At 43.0% G+C, this 20737-nt stretch overlaps 1 protein-coding gene and 1 long non-coding RNA gene across 2 annotated transcripts in view; one reads left to right on the forward strand and one right to left on the reverse strand.

Annotated features, from left to right (window-relative positions):
* Positions 1–2404: 2404 nt before the first annotated feature.
* Positions 2405–7378, reverse strand: LOC138119162 (uncharacterized). Its single transcript, XR_011155416.1, has 4 exons — positions 7248–7378; positions 7089–7129; positions 4016–4154; positions 2405–2860 (listed from the first exon to the last, which is right to left on the reverse strand). It is a non-coding gene; the product is annotated as an uncharacterized lncRNA (long non-coding RNA).
* Positions 7379–7386: 8 nt separating this feature from the next.
* HIC2 (HIC ZBTB transcriptional repressor 2) overlaps positions 7387–20737 on the forward strand; it is a 41987-nt gene continuing 28636 nt past the window's right edge. Inside the window, exons 1-2 of the mRNA XM_069030730.1 lie at positions 7387–7544; positions 16984–17053. The gene's annotated coding sequence lies outside the window, so the exon portion shown is untranslated. The remainder of the gene's footprint in view (positions 7545–16983; positions 17054–20737) is intronic.

The following is a 20737-nucleotide window of genomic DNA, read 5'->3' on the forward strand; positions in this document are numbered from 1 at the left end:
AAGCCAAACCATGAGAACAACTGTCTTTTAGGGTCAGAACTTAGCTGAGAGATTTGCTCCTGAAAATATTAGCTTTTCTGCTTGGAAATGATCTTGTGGTCATGTTACATTTTTCTTATGAAAAGAGAAACTGGTCACATGGGTCAAACACAACCATTTAGGACAAATCCCTAAATGAAACTTCCTGTTTCCAGATGCAATGAGTGCTCGACCGTGTAACTCTGACTGCAATTTTCACCCAGTTCACTTTACTGGACTGTTTTCCAACCCTTGCCCTGATGGGAAATTGTTCATAGAATAGTTGCATTGTCTCATGGGCTGCTAATTTTGGTAAGAGATCAGCTGGAGTGGGATCACTTGGATTTCTCTAAATTTTTTCAATTGGAATTTCCAGTATGTTGATCATGGATGTTATAAATAATGGGTGGGAGATAATGGAGTAAAAATTATTTTATTGCACTCCGTCTTTGAGTTGGGGTGCATAGATAGACACCATGGGGAGGAGGTGGTTTTCCATGGGCCAGTTGAGGAATTCATGTTCCTTCTACCTGGCAAAGTCCAGCCTGCTGAAGCCTCCAGAAGCCCTGAAAGCACCATGCACTGTGCGTGTGTACTATAAATAAACTTTTAAAAACATAATTTAAAAACACCTCTGGCAAAGCACATGCTTAACTGAAACCTGCCTGGTCAAGGTTGACTCAGTGGTGTAGGAAGAAGATGGGGAAAGAGCAAGTGGGAGGAAATAAATGAAACCTGCTGTCAGAGAAAAGCCACTTGTTCATCATTTTCAGGGTGTCCAAGCTCTTGGCATGTGAGCTTTGGGAGATCCCTAGTGACTTTCTGGATGTTTGCCCTCGGCATGCGTTTGTGGGTGCTCTGAGATTTCATTAACAAAGCTGCAGGAACAAGGTTAGTTAACCTGTTAGAAAAGGATCAGATGGCTTGGAATCATAGTTGATTCTCCACTTCCAAGAATCCAAATACCTCTAGCTGAAGATCTCCAATCAATTAGACAGAGTAATTTCAAGAAGTCCTCTTAATTGAATTTTTATGCATTCCACCCACAGTTTGAATGGCTGCGTTTGTTTTAAATGGACAATTCTTTTGATCTGCACAGAACCAGAAGAGGCTTGGGGAGATGAAACTCTCTGAGGGTAAATTGCTCTGATAGTATCAGTGGAGGTATATAATCTATATAATCTGCACTGCTTCTGTCTCAGAGCAGGTCTGGCTTACCTGCTTGTTTTTTAAGTTGTAAAAACATGATGCATCTTCAAGTAAGAAAAAGAAATCTGCACTAAGGCTTCTTTAGATGGGGCACTAAGGGGTTAAAGGCATTGCCCAGTCCCGAGGAAGCCTGTTTCAAGGCAGGCATCGACTGGAGTAAGGTTTTGCTGCAGACACAGGCTGATGTGCTTGCAGCAAGGATTGCAGCCTTATCAGTAAAGATAAACATGCAAAGGCTTCCAAACCCCTGTGTCCCTGCCACTTGTTTGGGATCCTTTTTCAGAGACCAAGAGAAAATACAAGATCTTCTCCAAGATAGATGCTACTTCCAAAGGGGGCAGCCAGCAAACTTTGTAGAAAGAGAGACCATGTATTACTCTGTGGTTTGGAACAGGTACAGGAGATATTAGTTTACCTGATTCAAAATAGTACTTGAGACCTGGCAGTATCATGTGGGGTTGGCCCTTTCCCCTCACTCATCAGTCTTTTGCTGAGTGTCCAAATGCTGGACAATGCTGGGTTTTGTTGCCCTCCCTGAGTTACTTGCCATAGCTAATTGCTGCTGCCAAGCAATCTCCAAGCTTTACTACCCATTTGTTTGCCATTTCTCGCAAATACTGTGAATGTTACTTTGTTTTAATCCTGGTGCTGAGAGGAGGGGAACGGAGATAGTGTTTCTGTTAAAAATGCACGGGATCAGCTACAGAATTTTTTGGGCACAGAACAGACTGCTTGAGTTGCCTGTAAAAACAGTCACTATGGTAATATTAGGTATAATTAAGGTGTAGCCTTGTAAATATTACGTTTGTCTTTATTTCTCTCTCCTCCCGTTCTGTCACCAAACACGGCAAAGCAGGAGATGTAGAAATCAAGCACCTGGCTTCTTGAAGTCAAATTCCAAAAATCTGCATTGAAAAATGCAGAAATTATTCCAGATGAGTTGAGAACTAGCACTCTTTTTCTGTCCAGGAAAGTTTGTACCATTCTGCAGGCTCAGCCTGGGTCCTTCTGTTTTGCCACTGAGCCTGATTGACACTTACATGTGTGTGGCCTTTTTACACAGTGGTGGACTTAAGTTTGAAAATCCAGACATTTTTGGACTGTGACAACAGTTGGTATGGTGTTTCAATCTGTATTTTATTTTTTAAAAATTATATATACTATTTTAAAAGGGAGTGTAGCAACTTACTGCAAAAATCGGAGAGGAGAACAGTTTACAAAAACAATTTAAAAGCTGCTCCCAATTGAGTGAGTCTTTGAACGTGGAAAAAGAGACTTATTTCAAAAAATTCTCTTAAACTTGCAGTGTGATAGATAAAGCTAGTTCTGAGAACGTGAAAATGTGGGCTCCATGTGCTAAAGCTATTTGAAAAGAGGTGTGAGTGAAGGGGCTGAGGTTGGTGTGAACGTCAGACTTCCTGCCTTCTGCACTTTCTGTGTCGCAGCTGTAGCACGTTCATAGTGTGGCACTTCTTTTAAAAGCGACTCTGAACTAGCCCAGCCTTTCAGGCAAAGACGAGCTGCAGCCAGAAATTCTGGCCCATCGCAGGATGACAAGAGGAAGAGCTTTGTTACTAGCTTGTGTTTGATCTTAGCTGCTTTTTTTCTGCTCTCAGTAGCATGCTAATGATACCTGTGGGAGGTGAAAAATGGGTGAATTCCTGCTAGGGTGCGGACAAGTTCGCAGTTTAGTTCTTGTCCTCTTCTTCCCCTCTGGTAAAAATTTTGGGGGCTGTCCCAGATACATAAAAAGGAACTTTTTCCTAGAATAATTTTCTGTCCTACATCTGCTGAGGAGTCTGAATCAGAAAGGCAGTAAGCAGTTGACTCAGTTTGTTTTGTCTCCTCTCCCCCTTTCTTATGTTTGAAATTACAAACATTTATGGGAAATGACTGGCTTGAAAGTCTAGGACAAGTCTGAGCTGCCCATAAGCCATTCCTTTGCTTCAGTTCAGTTTTGCCTCATTTATTTTAAACTTTAAAGCTGAAATGCCAAATGCATCCTAAATCCCCTTTTGTTTCAAACACCAGAGTTGCCAGTTTCACATTTATTACTTGTGATTCTCTACATATTATCTCCCTCTTGGTATCAGAGGACCCAGCAGGGTGGGCAAGCTGCACCCTGGGTTGGAAGAACAGGGCGATGGTGAAACAGAAGGGTGCCAAACCTGGAGGCAAATACACCCCAGTTTCTGCTGCTGCCCAGGGAGAGGGTCTGCAAGTCTGTGATAAGGGATGGAAGGAGACCAAGAGGGATGGGTGGGCCCCCAAAGGCGGTGATCTGGATGCCAACATATCTTGCTCCAGCTTTGCAAGGAGCAGCATGCAAGTGTTTCAGAGGGAGGGCTAGTAGTGGTTTGTGGTTTAGGGAGTTGACACAAATAGTCTCTGAACTCTTTTTTTATGGGCCTGCACAGGAGTGCTCTCTCTGGGGAACTGGAGCCTGTCCTTCTTGGTGTACTCCTTTCTTGCTTAGCAGGTTCGAGGCTGTGCTCAGAGCAAGCAGTCATGGCTGGCTGACAGAAAGGGGGGGTTTACCATCCTACATAGTTTGTGCTGTGTTAAAGTTAGATTAGAATGGGGCATGTTGGTAATTAAACACTTGGGTTTCTGGGTTTCTGTCCCTATAAACTACTGCTGTAAATCAGCAGTTGAGTTCTGTGGCAGGCAACCTTTGACAATATTTCTGTGCCCAAGAACTGTGTGGGCTAGGTTATTTTTAAACCTCTTTCAGTAAGTGCACTGTGTAACATTTTTGTGGACAGAAAATACAGAACAGTGTGCTGACCTTCATTGCTGATCAAACTTCAGTTGCACCCAGATATAACTGATAGCAGGTCTTAGCTGGATTTGCTTTTTGTCAATGCACGTAGGTGGTCACATGGAGGGGAAGTGAAATACTTCCATAATATATATAGCGCAAATACCTGGATGGAATAAGAAGAAACAAAGTGTGTCAGAGGGGAAAATGCATTGCAAATCTTTCAACTCCAATGAGAAAACATTCCTATAGTTCAGATACTTCATTCTACATGAAGGCTGATGCTGAACCTAATAAAAGTCATCCAGATGGAGAGAGATCACCACCTAGTACTAAAATACCAGCTCTCCTATTGGCCTGCAGTGCGCTCCTTGTACCTGGCAAAGCACTGGTTACACTCATCTCCCAGCCTACTTCCCTTCCAATTGCAAGTTCTACAGGGATGACCAGAGGGAATCTTAGTGATACTACAAAGAAGCCTGTTTGCTTAAGAGGGCATATGTACATCTTTTAACAATCTGGTTGTGCACCTCCTTTGTGGGAGGATCCCTGACCTTATACAGAGAGGGACAAATGCTAATTAACTTAATTCTGGGAACAGAAGGTGGTATGACCTTTTCCAAAATGATTCTTTTGGGCTAGAGTTTGGAGAGAGGTATTTGCTAGAACTGGTGCCTGGATTTGCTATGAAAACATTATTCATACAGAGGTGTAAAATTTCCTGGTGTGGCTGGGGTAGAAATGAATTCCCTAATCTCTCTTGTTAGGGTTCCTGGTTCCTTGTCTAAAAATTGTTGGCGTGGTGTCCGGATTTATGTTATTTGGTATCAAAACAGTTACGTTTTCTGTCATATCTCTTAGCATTAAGCACAGTAAGTAGATCCAAGTTATTATTAGACCATTGTTTTGGACACTACTCACCATGTTGTGAACATCCCATCTTTTATTGGTAACCCAGGAGGAAATTAATTTCTGGGAGATTTTTTTTCCGAACTATCAAGGTGTTATTTATTCTGAGCATCTTCCAAATTTCAACCACTTTTGCCAGAGAAGTGGAAAGGCCTGTTAATGCCATCTCTTTGCTGTGCTCCCTCTGAGCAGCTCAGGAACACAATTATAAGCATTCTGAGTGTGCCTACGCCATTTCATTTTTGTTCTTGCTACCAGCACTAAGCAAACAGTCCCAGTTGCTCCAGTGTAGACAAAACCAGAAACAGCTACAGCACTGCCTTAGCAGCAGCTGCGGAGAGCAGAACTTATGGAAATGTGCCTGAGGTGAGCAGGACAGAGGGCCATTGGTCTTACTCTGCTGAGGAAATGAAATGCAGCCCCAGACAGGAGGCAAGTTGCTGTAGACCCCCTGGCTGACCACGTGTCAGGCTCACAAAGCATTTAGGATGCCTGGCTGCAGAGAAGTAGGCAGAAAGCTGCCCATGGCGTCTTACAGCTCGAAAGGTAGGAAGGTGGCTGATAAAACTGGATTTTCCTCAGGCAAAGAAATATCTTTGGTCCCTGCTCCCTGTTGCCTTGTAATGTATTTTATAAAACCCCAAGAAGGCAACTCTCCCTCATTCCCCATCACCACCCCCAACAACAAAAAACCACAGGCTTGCTGGACCCTAAGAGAAACAAACGTAAGCACCTCTTTGGAAAACACTGCTGAGGCCTGCGGCCATCCCGCATTCCTGAGGAGGCTGTGAGCCTCCTCCCCAGCGTGCCTGCCCAGCAGGGCAGCCAGCTCTGGAGGCCGCACTGGTGCTGCTCCCTCGCTGCACCAACATGCCTGCGCACAGCCCCCGCAGGGGCTCGCACCTCTCCCCGCCGTGTCCGTAGCCACGTTTTGTGCTGCCCCTGCTCAGGGGAACAGAAGCAGCACCTTCACCATGTGGCATTTTCTGCCATGTTCATTCAGAGGACAGCTCCATGTCTGAAGTGCTGCCAGACTGAGCTACAAGCACTGTGAAGCAAACAGCTGCCACATCCTCATCCTACTTCTTGTCACGGCACTGCAGTGGAGCTGGAAGTTTTTCAGCAATATAACTAGGTAAGGGATATTTATTTTGATGAAAATAAAGGTAAAATCCCTATTTCCCAGTTGGTTTGATCCCTATTTACAAAGATCTAGTAATGCATGTATGTAGAAGAAATATCTACATGAGTGAAAATGTGCCCTGCTACTATTAGAAGGTACGCAGTGGAATTTTGCCTAAGGATAAAATGTCATTTTAATTGAAAGCTGCTGTAACTTGATAGGGAATATCCACAACAGTCTTGAGGATCTACTTTAAAATACAGTTAAAGGCAGAGACAACTCCCACCATTCTGTCTCTTAGAGCTACATGTCCTCTTTGGTCCATCCATGGTGCTTACGATTCCTAAGAGACACACATACTGCCAGTAGTCTGAGCTCATTAATATTTATATGATACCTTTCATCTGAAGATGTGTGCTTTGCTATTATTAATTAAAAACCATTTCACAAAACCCTAAAATTTAGCTCTATTTCATAGCTTACAAAATGAAGACCCAGAAAGTTTTTGTGTCCTTGCATGAGATAAAGCGAGATTAGGAATGGGGAAGCTTGTCTGCATGGACTCCTACTGTGTTGTATTTCTTTATCCTTCTTTTGCCAGTAACTTTTGACAAGGGAGCACAGGTTTCCTTTGACAATAAGATGGACCATGAACCTGCACTACCTAGGCAATACTAAGAAGGAGAGTGAAGGGACCCTTCTCTCTCATTCTGGTTCTTCACACAGCACTTGCTTGCTTTTTAGAAAGCTTCTTAAAAATACAACCTGAAAATGCTTTGTCAGCCCTGCAGACCACGTCCCAAGTGAATATTTAGTTGAACATGTTAAACCCTTCCCTTGCATACTGTATTTTAGTTCCCGTGTTAGAGTAGATAGAAGGGATGGTGGGTTTCTCAGTCCTCCCTGGTGCTTATGGAATGAAGGAGCTTGGCTCAGTGTGAGACTGATAACGGGAGGGAGGGCTTGCCATGCGATTAGACCAGTTCACTGTAAACACCTAAGTTGCACAAGTGGCTCAAACTTTGATCTTTTTGTTGTGGAAAAGAAATCTGAGACTCTGAAACCTACCTTCAGTCACAAACAAGGAGGTGGACGTTACTCAAGCCCAACTGTGGAAATGTAAATACAGTTAAATGTGATCAAAATGGAAAAAACACTTCTTTCTTCCCCATTCCCTGCTCCCCAGTATACTGCCTGCTTTTACCAGGGGCTCCTACTCTGACTTGCCTAGCTCTGTTTGTGAATGCAGGCCCCAGTCTCACACCTAAAACACCCAAATCCAAGTGTTCCCGAGTGCTGTCTGGGATAAGGTTTAAGCCACAGGTGCAATTAAGCTTTTAAATGGTAAGCCTATTTGGTTAGGGGCACACCTAGGGCCTGCAAGAAGCTGGGAGAAAAACGATCAGTCTTTTAAACTGACAGGTGGTTCCTGAAATACTGCTGGAAGGGTTAAGAAGAAGCTACAGTATTTGTGATTCTCTGGGTATGTAGTGTAACAACTCTCAGAACAAGGTCTCTGTGAAGGTGGGATTTGATTTTAATTACAAGTCTGGTACTGAATTATCAAAATTATGATTTTGATGAAGGCTTGGGCACATTCTTCATAGTCCTGTCTTCTTTTCCCCTCACACCCTCTTTCCAAAATCTGCCTGTGCAAACACTGGTGCAAAAGGATAAGTTCCATAGGAGTGTAGCCTGTTAGCCTGTGGTCTCTTTTGCTATTGGCATTTAGGCCTTTGATTAGATTTTTAGAGGAAAAATGTCATAATAGGTTGTCTGGTAAAATGCTGGTGAATATTTTAAAATGCAAATGTTCACAAGCATTCAATGAGCTTAAGAAAAATGGGGGATGTGAGACTTGAGCAATTCCTCACCCTTTTGGTTTTTTTGCACTGTGTCATAGCTTTACTTTTACAATCATTAGAACAGCATCAGAGACCTTTGCTTTGCATAGCCTTGAGTTCTTGGGCAAGGATTTAAACATGGAACATTAAGACATGTTAGTGAACATGTCCTAATTAGTCTCTTCCTTGGCTACCACATCCTCAAAGGCCGTGTGCCTTACCTACACTATGCCTCTCAAACACCTTCAACAATGTAGCATTTTATCCTAGTCTAGACAAAGTCTTAAGGGTTATGTTGTCTAGTCAACTAATCACCCCTTATAGTGGGAAAACTGCTTTCCTTTAGGATTGTTTCTCTGACTGTTTTTTCCTCCTTGCTGTCTCTTTTCTCCTCCTTCCCTCTGCATACTTTCCCTGCAGCAACTCCTGTTCCATCTGCTGCAATGTAAGCATTAACTATTTCATTGCTGATTAGGAAAATCTCATCACGTGGGCTTTGCAACAATACTGGAGTGGGAGGCAGAGGAAGGAGATGTGTGAGTTCCCAGTTCTCTATCACAAGCTGACCTGGGAGGGCATTAGTCATTCTTGACGCCATGAGGGTGTTTAACATCTCTTCAGTCTAATGGGTACAACAGTTGAATGGGATTTGGAGGTACCTGAGCCCTTGTCATCTCTTGCTGCTGAACTTGCTATTTGACCTTGAGCAAGTCAGGCTGGGCCTTTCGTCCCTTAAGTGGATAGAAGGCAGGTACTGTAGCTAAGTGCTTTTTGATTCTTAAATGCAGAAAACATACTCATGCAAAGGACTAGTTGTTTTTCTTGTATAATAAGTACTGTGAGGTTTTGAAATCTCTTCCCTATGCTTCTGCACCAAGTTGCAGAGTGAGATGAGAAGCTGGAGGAGAGCTGCAGTTCTCCAAGCAGTGAAAGCCCTTTTAGCTCTGCATTCCCAAGCAGCCATATGGGGCTTTTGCCCAACTGACTTATTTCCTTGTGTGATGCAAATTCAGCTGATGGCCCCCTTCTCTCCCCCTGGCATCTGCTATTCTAAGCACTCGAGTGGGTTATCAGCATTTCAGCTCCTCTTTGCACTTCCAGCACCCAGTTGCCTCAGTTGGGTGCACTCTGTAGTACATACTTGTGAAAACTCGGCAGATTCGGAGGGGGCTGTGGGAGATGTGGTAAGAAAAGGTGTGCAGGTGGACTCTGCAACCCACGTAGTCGGTCTCTGCCCTGAGGGCTTTCCATGGCTCATCATAATTGCCAGTTTCTCACTTGGTTTTGCAGGACTCTGAAAGTTGCATTGGAGATGGAAATTGGACCTTTTTCATTCTGTTGTGAAAGAGAAAGGACTGAAATGTTGGGATAATTGGAGAACTAATGAAACTGTCATTGTAAAAGACAAGAAAATGGTATTCTTAGCAATTAGCAAGGGAAAGCATTTCAGTGAGGCTGAAACGATCTTATTTGTTTGGGGAGTTTATTGTTAGCAGATGTTTAATTTCCGTAAGCAATTAATATTTGGAAAGCTTAAAATTATTTTTATATTTGTAAAAACCCCTTGTATTTTACTTAATTGAGGGAGTAAGCGCTCACACAATGTCTCCTCAAAGACCCCACAAAGGCCCTAACTGGCCTTGATTCTTTCAAAGAAAACGTGCGTGTATGTGTAGGAGAGTGCAGAGGAGAGGGTAACTGTATATATCGGCACAGAATGGAAATAAAGGACAAAATACCTTTGGGAAAAGGGTCAAAACATACCAATATACTTCTCATGCTGTTCACCTCTATCACTAACAGCCCCTACTTCCTCTCCCCCAACCCCACCCCCTCTTCCCCCCCCCCCCAAAAAAAAATTCAATTTAGAAAACATCCTTGCAGATCACGTGGCAGCTGGCAAAGGCTGCTGCCCCTTCTGCCAGACGCAGCTTATGCTCTTGAAACAAAGCAAACTGGGTTGAAATTCTAGGCATTAAAAAACTAAAGCAGCTGCTTCCCTGACATCCTGGGTTGGACTCTGATTTCAGTTTCACTTCTGCTAGATCTTGGGTAATGTCATTGCTACGGTGTAACTGAAATGAGAACTGGGGCTGCTGATTTTGACACTGGGTCACCCAGTGGTAATCCATTTGTTATCTCTGTTAGATTTGTGAGAACACACACACCCACTCCCTTTAGACTGCAGTAATTTATTTGGCCTATTTTATGTCTGATGGTCACTTGAAACTGTACCTCTTGCCTGTCAGCAGCTGTAATTGTTTTGTTAAGTGACTATCTAAAGTGAGACTTCCTTGTGCAAATGTGTATTTTAGACACTGTCACCAGAAATCCAGTGGTTCTCCTCTCTCCCTACCCCTCTCTCCCTGTCCCCTTCAGCTGTTTAGATTTCAGGACACATGGCTTAAATGAACGTATGCTTGGAGTTTGCAAAATGGCTTGAATGACAGGAGAAATCGGATCACACAATGAGAGTTCAGAACCCAGCCACCAATTGGTACAGCAGGAGTCTGCAGCTCCCTTATGCTCATTATTGTCTCGGCATAACATCCAGCACTGTGTGTTTCTCACGTCCCCTCTGAAAAATGGGAATGCAATTGAAACGAGCGGGCGGAGGAATGTCCCCCTCCCTGCGAGCGGGGCTGTCAGCCTCCGCTTTCTGTGGCACCCCCAAGGCCTGTGGGGAGCGGGGTGGAGAAGGGCCTGCACACCTTATTCTGCCTTCTTTGCTTACACTGGAGAATCTCCAGCTTATCCTGCCAGTGCAGTGACTGCATGTGGAGGAGGGGGAGAGGTTGTGTTGCAAGCTCTGAGAAAATTAGTTGTTCTATTTTATCTTTTGCAGCTGCAGCACTTTTTTTTTCTCCCCTCATCATTCCCCCCTCCCCATGCAAGTGGTATGTCTGAACCATATCCTTCAAAACCAGTTTTCTAAGCAGATTAGATGGGCAGCAGAGACAGCTATGCAATCAGGCAAAAATGTGCGCTCAAGCCTTCATTTCATGCAGTGGCCAGAGCAGTAAGTGTCTACCACCTGCATTTTTTCTTTTCTTCATTCTCTCCCTTTGCTGTTATTCTGTAGTGCTGTTGTCTGTCACTGTTGTAGACTAAAACAAAATGCTCATTCTGATCCTTAATTATATAAAAATTAGGGAGGGGAAGGAAGTTGGGTTCCATGCTAATACTCATTAACATGAAATGTAGAGCGTGCTCCCGAGCTGGCATGCTTCACCATGCAAAGTGACATTTGCTCCCTGCGAGCGTGTGGAAGGGTAATCTGGGGATTACCCTCAGGTTCTCTAATACCAATCCTCCCCTGACCAGTCTGGAAAACCAGTGTCTAAGTTTACTGCTCCTTTGAATTCAGTATACTCCCCTGGATCGCCACTGCAAGTGAATTTGGTCTCTTGCTACCCCATATCTTTCAGTGCTCCCTATCAGCCTTGTTGCATGCTAGGAATCTGACAATAATGGTCTTCACCTGCTTTGAGATACCATGGGAACACTTAAGCATTGGTATTGGTTTCATGTCTGGTCTCTTATAGGACAACAAGCTTAATTTGGGACTAAGCTCTCCAGACAAGTTTGGAAACCTTATGTCTTCTTCAGTGTGGGTGGAAAATGGGGATAGATTAGTGGGCTGAGTGGCAGACCTGAAGAAGAGAGAGTTGAGTAAGCCTTGGCTGTCTTCCAAGAGAGGAAACAGAGCAAAGTGTCCCAGGAGTCACTTGTTGCTCCTCTGGAGAAAAGGCAGGAACCCAGAGCAAGGTGATCAAGTAATGCTTCTTATTGTGAGTCTGGAGAAGCAGGGAAAAGAAGTTGTATGATAAAACTAGAAAAGAGAAATTGGGGATCGAGATTCTAGGGGAAAATGAGAGAAGGAAAGAAGGAGAGAAAAGAAACTTTTATTTTTTTATAGAGGGTATGAAGAAGGAAAGAAAGAGAAACTAAGCTGAAGACTTTGGTGTGCTTTGTAGGGTAAGAAAGAATGTACTATAAGCCCAGACAAAGAAAATTATATTTGAAATATTGGTAGAAAACTGTGCTTTAACATATTGGTACAATGCACTTAATTATCTTCTGCTGATCTCTCAAAAGTAAAAAATTACTTTGAGGAGAGTTAAAAATTGCAAACAAGAGAGACTCAATCTTGCTGGCAAAAAGGGGGTGAAAAAGTGGGTGGAAAGCTGGTTGAATGTGTCAACCACAAAAGCAGTGAGATACAGTCGTAGAGAATTCAGGTTTTAAAACACAAGGAAATGGTGCAGAAATATTTCTCACACTGACTCGTAAATAGCATCTTTGGGTGTGCAGCATTGCCAAATTTACCCTTGTTACAGGGGCAACTTACAGTAGGTTCCCACCAAAGCCATACACCATCTGTTTGAATTACTTAGAGGAAAGGTTTGTCTCCTTATTCCCCTTCTATTAGATGTGACAGATTAATGTCTTTGAGGGCAGATCACTGTTAGGCTAAATCTTTCTCTGGTTATGATTCCTTATGACTATAAAACAGTCACAAGGTTATGGGGTTTAAAAAGAGAGGTTTATTGCAGTTTCCAGCACTGAAACTACAGGCTAAGTGTCTCTCCTTTTCCTTTTTTTTCAAGAGTAAATCAAATCCATCCATACACACACATACACACTCACTCTGCCTTCTCTCAGATACACAGACCTGGGGGAAGAACACACACTAGAAGAGCTGCATTAGAGAGTCTACAAGAAAACTACTGAAATAGCTTTCTGTGAATGCATAATAATCTTCCCCCTGAGTCCTCTCCACTTATTTTAAGAACTGGTTGCTGAGCATGAGTTGGTGGCATCCCTAATGTTTGGGGCAGAACTCAGAACCTTCAGCAGCTCCACCAGCAGTTGTTTCTACCCAACTCTCATAGAAACTGTGCCCGTGCCTTGGCTTAGAGCAGCAAGGTATTGAGACCATTCAGACATCTGTTGCAAACCCCCTGGTTCAATACTTGTCAGACTTTGAACTAGTTGTTAAACTCGGCTGATGAACTAAATCCTACAGTCCTTAGGTCATGCCAGGAGCTGGGTAGGAGGCAGAAGGGTGCTGATATTGCTATAATTTAAGCTCCCTGCTGAGGAAGCTTCTGCAGGAGTGAGATTTGTTCACTGTATTATTTTTAAGCTAGTTTGTAAGAATGTTGCTGTGGTCAGTAGGAGACTGATCTGAATTTTCCTTGGAGTGGCTTTTGCAGGGAACAGTGTAGTTTCTTTAAAATGGAAACATTATTTTCCTCCTAGAAAAGCCCAATGCTAGATTTCTGATCACCTATAAAATTAATAAACTAGCTTTTTACCAGAAATGTTACATTGACCTGTCTATGCTGTCTGAATGGGAATACCTCTTTGCTTTTCTCTAACTGATCTAAAAGGTTTCACTTGGGCTTGGTTCAAAACATTGCATTGGATTCCAGGTCATCCTTGACTGCTCAGAGAGCTGTTGACTGATGTACCTATTCTGCTGGACTCCAAGGGCCCTAGCCTTCCCATATGGCAGTACAGGTCTCCCAGGGGCCGTGCTGTGCCACAGGAGACCTCAGTGTGTGCTTTGGGAGCTGCCTTCCAGCACGGGAGGCTGACCCAGAAGTAAGGTCAGGGTTACCAGGCTGCCAAGCTGCAGTGACTGAGGCAGTGCAACACTGTGGGAATAAAAGCAGCTCAACATTGTACTGACTCAGAACAAAATTTCTCAGGTCAGGTCACCAAACCAAAATGAACTAACTTTGGTTTCATAATGTAAAATATTCCATTTCAAATGACACCAAATGCACTGGTGTTCACAAATAGGTTTCCTTTTTTTTTGTTTCTTTCTTTCTTTTTAAACTTGTGAACTTCCGTTCTACATAGTCTCTAATTTCAGTTTTTCTGTCCAAATTGGGATGAGAGCAAATGTTGAAATACTGGAATTTCTTCCTTTCTGAGGAGGACGCAGCTGATGAGTACAAGCAACCAGTTTCAGGGTTGGGACAGCTGACTCTGAAGCCCTGTACACTGGAGCAGAGCAGGCGGTGGAGGGGCAGATAGGTGGTGGAGGGGAGGGGAACACACTGGCAGACAGAGGGAAGTAGGAGACTGGAATGAGAAGCAGCAATGAGGGCTAGAACAAAAGATAAGGAGGAGAGAGCAGAAGTTTCTACTTGGCTCCCTGAGCTGTAGGAGCAGCTCTGTTTTTGTGCTGTTACACTGCTGGTCGTGCCCAGCTCAGCACCCTGTGCTTGGCTGAGCATCCAGCAGATATGTGGGAAGGTGCCACCCCAAGAGCTCCTGTCCCAGAGTGCAGGAGGAACTCCACAGAGAGGGCAGGGGCTGGTGAGGTGGAGCTGGTGGGTCACACCAGTGCACAACCAGGCAGTGCTGCAGGGTTTCACTTCTGCTCGCAGAGCAGTTGAGTCCTTCTGTGCAAATGGAACAGGGGGTGAATGCAGGATCAAAAGCTGAACACTTCTGAGCTCTCATCCCTGCTCTGAGCAGAGCACTGCAGTCCTTGTGAGTTACAGTCTCTCTGCCACTGAGTCTTTTTCTGTAAAGTAGAAAGCACAGGAACATTCTTTTCTGGTGGGACTGGGGAGGAGCACTAGTGACTGCTCCTAGCACTGCAGAGTGTTTATTATGCTGATGCTTTTATTATTTAGCAAGTTCCTTGACTTTAAAAAAAAATATACCAAACTGATACACTCCATCCATCAGCAGTGCCCTCGAGGAATGAGTAGCTAATTAGAGAGCAGGACTTGTGAAAAGACAAACCCGGGTTATACACGGAACAGGTTTCTCCAGTATTTATTGCCTACGTTACTGGACAAGCTTCCTTGTAAGTAATAGTCAAATAATCGGCCTGGGTCCTTTTGTGAATGGCTTGAGTCTGTGTGGTCCCTCCTTTGTTAGAGCAACTCATGGTGTCTGAAAGCTTCTGCACCCCCTGTTCTGAACAGCAGAGCCTGGTGGCACCAGCTGCTTCTGCCTGGAACAAACATTTGCATGTGACATTAAAAAGGAAAAGGCTAGTTTCAAAATGTATTTTCTTTTCCTTATCCTCTCATTTTTAGCCCTAGCTCAAACTCTGGAAACATTTAAAAGATTAATATATTTAGCTTTTGCTACAAGCATCTTTTAAACAAGTAAAGCTTGAAGAGGAAAGAGAAATCTTTCCTTCAGAAATAAAACAGCAGCCAGTGTTTGGAAATATTTTAACAATAGACCATATGGGAGTCCCAAACTATTAAGCTTTATTATTCAGAAGGCGGAAAATGTGGTTTGATATTCAATTGATATACAGTATAAATGAGAGCCGCAAACTCGGCTCCCTTGAGCTGGGATTCAGATGTTCTCTTGAATATAATAACTAATGCTTTGGCCTAATTCCACAGAATGCATCCAGCCTGCTGATCATAAGCCAAGAAACTGTAAGCTTTTTTTTCCCCTTCCCTTCTCTTCTCCAAAGTACTTTCCTCTCCTGCCAGCATGAGCTTTTGGCCTGAATATAAATCTCCTGATACTGGATGTGTATAGAAAGTGGGGAGGATGCTAATGGTGCACAGCAGTGGAGCTCTGTGTGTGCATGTGTGTGTTTGTTTTTCTTCTGCTTTCATGATAAGGTTTTCCCCTTGCAATGTGCTCTCAGGGGATTACATTGGTCATCCTAGGATCCTAGGTGGGAGCTTCTTTGTACTTGTTTCACTGTTTGTTTCTTAGTGCTGTGGGAGCAGGTGAACATCTTTTGGGGTTACTGTGAAGTGGTGCCAGAGACCATGAGAGTGTGGAATTTATTGGAGGGAGAGAGACTGGAAGTGGTTTCAGTTTATTTTCCTTTTTTTTTTTCTTTCTCTTTTTTTCCCTGGTTTGATTTGCATATATTTATCTTTGCATATATTTATATTTGCACTTACCCCTTTCTATCAGGTCTCTCTTAAATTTCTCTCCTATGGGGAAAAGAACTCATAAAAGCTGCTTATAAAATATTACATACATGCACTAAGATTGCCTGTATGCAAAAGGAAACTGAAAGTTAGACTGATAATGTGATCAAGTAATGGCAGACTTAAAAAATGGATCACCCATTTTTTGACATGGGATCCTTCTGGTACCGCCATCTTCAGCTGTGCTGGGTCCTATCTTTTCTACCCTCTCAGGATCTCTGTGGTTTGTGATTTCCTGAGTAGGCAGGAGACATCAGCATTAAGGTATCTTGCATTTTTCTCTAGAACCATGGTGAGCCCAAGAAAAAGACTCCCACTTTACGGGTGAGTCCAGGAATGCCTGTAATACAGAACACTGGAGAGAATATAAATTATGCATGCTGAATGTGAAGTTTAGTTTTGGCTGCTGTCTTTTCTCCATTTCTCTTTTCAGTTGTTCATGATAGCTTAAATTTTCCATGTTTTTGTCTCAACCCACACTCAAATTTTTTCCTTTGGGGAAAATTGGAGCAAAATCAATTTTAGTGCAATTTTTCAAGCCTCCTTGACTTGGACTTACATCTGTTTGGTGTGGGGGAGTGGAATTTTATCATAAAACGTTTGATTTATTTAATGTATTCAATAAGCATCGAAGATGTGCCAGGTACTTTCTCAGCCCTTTTGGATGAGAAATCCTTCAAGCTAAGAACTCAATAAACAAAGAAGTTCCAGAACTCAAAATTTCCCTGCCATTAAGGTCTCCGTATATCTAAGGAATAAACCGAGCTTGAACAAAGCTGATTGTAAGGCTTGTGAAGTACAAAATGTCACAGGCAGTACTGATGAGATCTGTGATTGAAACAACTATTTCTTTTTAACGTATTTCCTGATCCTGTTATCTGCCCAACTTAAAACAAACTCAGCTGACATGTGTCCATGCAGCAGCTCTACTTTCATTGCAACTGTGCATCTGTTTCTATTGGTGAATCCGCTGCTATGGGTGTGTGCTGCTGTGACAAAGGCTCATCTAAACAGGGTCATTGATTGAGACCAAGGTAAGTCACAAATTGAATGGAAGAGCTCTTCTCAGTTATATTCATCATCCTAATGAAGAGGCAATTTGGAATAGTTAATAAGGAATAGCTGTTCTGGAATAATCCCTTTTTAAGACAAACCCTCACTCTTTCTATAATTGCATTCCAGGAAGCTATTCTGTACTGAATCAGCATGGGATAGAGTGCCGAAAAGACGTTCAGACCAAGCACAGCTAGCGGTGAGTGGGCAATACACACCGGGATGCCCTATTGCAACCATTCCAAGTGAGCAGCAGTACAGCCAAACTGGTTGCCTGTACATTTCTCTGAAAGGCAACTGAAAGTAAATATGAAAATCACGGTACAAAGGCCTCTGTCTTAGCAGGGATGAAGTCTGAGCTGCCTTTACTGTCTGAGCATTAGCCTGGTGTTACGGACAGAATGCATGTCTCAACCCGTAACTGATCACGATTTGATTAAATGTTGGGGTGTGGAAAGGACTTGTGTGCTTTTTCCCAATGTGTATGTTTACATCATTATGTGGGAGCAATCAATTTATCAAACCCATCTGATTATTCAATAGTGGGGAATAACAACTGGCTGAAAGAAAATGTGTATTGTTTTTGAGGTGGATAGAAAATTGGTTTAAAAGAAATTCACACAATCTTTTTCTTTTGAGGGGAACCTGCACTAACAAACTACTCTAGGAAAGGAAAATCCAGTAATTTAGAATTGCCAGTAGTTTAAAATGCCATGAAGAATTTCCTGCAGCATAAAATTTTGTGCTTGTCCTTGCCAGGGAGGATGGGCTGGAGCAGAGATGGTGCTCTTGTGCTTCAGTACATTGTAATTGTGATATAGCTGCTGTTAAGTCATAGTTCTCTTGACTTTTGGAATTCATCCCTTCCCTTAAAAGGGAAGGTGGCAGCCTGGAGTGGAGAAGCTCCAACTGCAGCCCTCTGGATGTCAATCCACCCCGACTTTCTTAAGCCTCCTACTTAAATCATTATCTTAATGAATCACCATTGCTGCTATCTTCAGTGCTACACAGGAACATGCAAATTTTAAACAGCCTGGGGGAAAGCCCTTTTTGTCTGTAAAGTGCTCTGATACTTGCATTTAGATGGTGCCATGATAGGTACCTTGGATACTACTTTCTGCCTAACCCCGTGGATAGATCCTGGGGTGTAGCTCTCCCCAGTGCCTGCTGGGCAGCTCTCAGGCTCCCTGAGAAGGGATGGATGTGATGATTCTGCTACCTACTGGGAGCAGCAGCTTGAGCTCAGGTGGGTCAAAGCCAGATCACTCCATGATTGTCCCTCAGCTGAGGGCCTCTTGGCTGTGCTTTCCTGTAGCTGCAGAATGACAAGGAGATAAGGGAGTGAGAATGGGGGTCCCTCCTTAGCTCTGCATTCACCATTTTCACTTTGGGCAAGTTTCTTCATCTCTTCACTTGAATATTTTTCACAGTTTAAATAAGCCATGCAAATATTTATGGATCAACTAAATTTTCTCCCAAGTAGATATCAAGGAATTTGATACAACAGGAAAATTACTAGCTTGCTATAAAAACATTTTTTAAGGAAAAACTGAACATAATGAAGCTACTGCAAACTGTCTCCAAGACTTTCAACATTGTGTTGTCTGAATTTTTCCTTGATGATTCAATTTGGCTACATATTGAGCTCTGCCCACTTCCAGCTCTCCCAGCTGATCACTTGAGAAATCTTTACTTGTAAATGGTGGATATGGAGAGAGAGCCATGTATAGCTGTTTCAGATGGCAAATCTTTGTGGTTATTTACAATATGTATTGAAAGATTTGATTCCTTTATTCATTAAACGAAGAGCTGAAGAAGCTGTTTCATGCAAGTGTCCTAGATGATAAGAAGTACCCTTCTCAAATTGCAAAGTCAATTCACCCATTGTCCCTTTTCTGTGGCTTAGAAGTAGAGTCCATTCCCTTACATGGGTGACTTTTCCTCACTAGTAGTAGTTCTGCTTCTGGAGCAATGGCAGGATAAATGTGGAAGATACCAGGTGAACAGGAATCCTTTAGTTTCTACTAGGAGAGGACCTTATTAACAGAACTGAGCTTAAATGTATTTTCTGTGATAACATTATCAGTGGTCAATTCCTGCTGGGAGAGCTATGCCCACGAGAGGCCAGAACATTTATCTTGAGGAGGGCATCCTCATTCCCTCATTCTTCTCAGTCAAATCTTCTCTGAAACAAGTTGAGCTGGAGCTAGATACTTTCATACTAAGAAGAATGCAGCTTCTCAGTTCTTTACCAAAGAAAGGAGATGTGAACAAACAGTACCTGCTGACTTTTTGTAGCTCAAGGCCTGGACAGGAGTCCAGGTGTGAGGCGGGAGATATGATTTGCTTCCTCACCTGTCTGTGCACTCCTTTCTGGAGAACAGCAAGGAACTAGCCCTAAATGATTCAAACTTTTTTCCCTGCTTGGTGTAGCTCTGAACAGACTGCCTCTTTCTTGTAATAGTGTTTAAGGCACTTTGCAAACTGCTTTACAGTGATAATTTTTCTGCTTATTGTGAGCAGGCTGTTGTGTTCTCCATGCTCAAGCTCCTGGCTGGTTCTGATCCATCATGGGATGGCAGCATTTTATAATACAGGGGCTAAATTAACTGGGGAACCATCTATTAGATTCAGCACCATGAGAAGTGTCAGTCAGAGTAGGGATTTCAGAAGAAATATCAGAAGTGAGTTATACATGTGTGTATAAATGTGTGTGTATATTGTGGGTATATTTCAAAAGAGAAAACAGAGATGACTGACGTTTGAAACTGAGTGCAAAACTTTAACACAACTTTTTTTCATTCCAGTCTTGGAAAGTCATGGTGATGGGTGTGGGGAGGTCTCTGGCTGACTTTCTGAACTGCCTTTATGTCAGAGCTCCAACAAGGGATTTGGTGGAATTTCTCATCCTATTGAGTAAAAGGGATGTTCTATCCCACATAGTTTCCTTAGGAAACTGAAGGAAAGGGATTCTCCTCCACAGATCTTAACACACCCAGTGTATTTTTGCAGGCACTGTGTGCAAAATGTTCAGTAAATGAGATACCCAAAAGGAATGTTTCTATATGCTGAACTGGATTACTTTATTCCCCCAGCCTTTGCACACTGTCTTATGCTCATGGGTAGTTGTAGATTTTTATCAACGTACAAAGGTTGTTACTTCTAAATTCAGAGGTTTGTAACTATGGAAGTAAAATGTGTCTGTGCTATTATTTTGTTAATCTGTCTTGTGCTACTTTTGTTGACTGCGTGTTCATAAGAGTCTGTGTTTGCACAAGTTACCTGCTGAGTTTTCTGGTCAGGTATGCTGAGATTCAGTGTTTCAGTTTATAACTTTGGTTTTTGTTATCTTTCTCCTCTTGTGTTACAACTGCCTGCCAGAAATTCTGAAACTGTGGTCAAACAAACTGCTCTGATATTTCCTCCCAGTGTTTGCTAATTCAGCAGCGCTTCAGCTGCTTATAAGGAGCACAGAGAAACCGCAGCCGAGCACTGTGTTAACAAGTGATGCACATAGCACTATGCAGGTAGAGGGGTTTTAATCTGCAAGCATATCTATCATTAATTTTAAGGCCTTTTGGAACCGTGGTAGCTCAGTTAAGAGAGGGGAGATAAGACAAGCAATTATATGGAGCAGCTCTGTTTGGTGAAGCACGTCTTTTGGGATTAGCAGGGGCTCATGAGGCAGGGTAGTGATTTGTGCTTTGCAGTGCCAAGTCTGACTGATCCTTCAGGACAGTCACTTGTTATGTGGGGACTCCTGGGACATTTCTTAAGACTGGGATATTTACTGGGACAAGATTGAGAAAGTTTCCTTGGTTTGTCAGTATAGATTTTAATGCAACAGTGCTCCCCCCTGCTTGCTGGGGAGAACCGTGTGTTT

Source organism: Aphelocoma coerulescens, chromosome 15 (genome assembly GCF_041296385.1).
Source record: "Aphelocoma coerulescens isolate FSJ_1873_10779 chromosome 15, UR_Acoe_1.0, whole genome shotgun sequence".
NCBI lineage: Eukaryota > Metazoa > Chordata > Aves > Passeriformes > Corvidae > Aphelocoma > Aphelocoma coerulescens.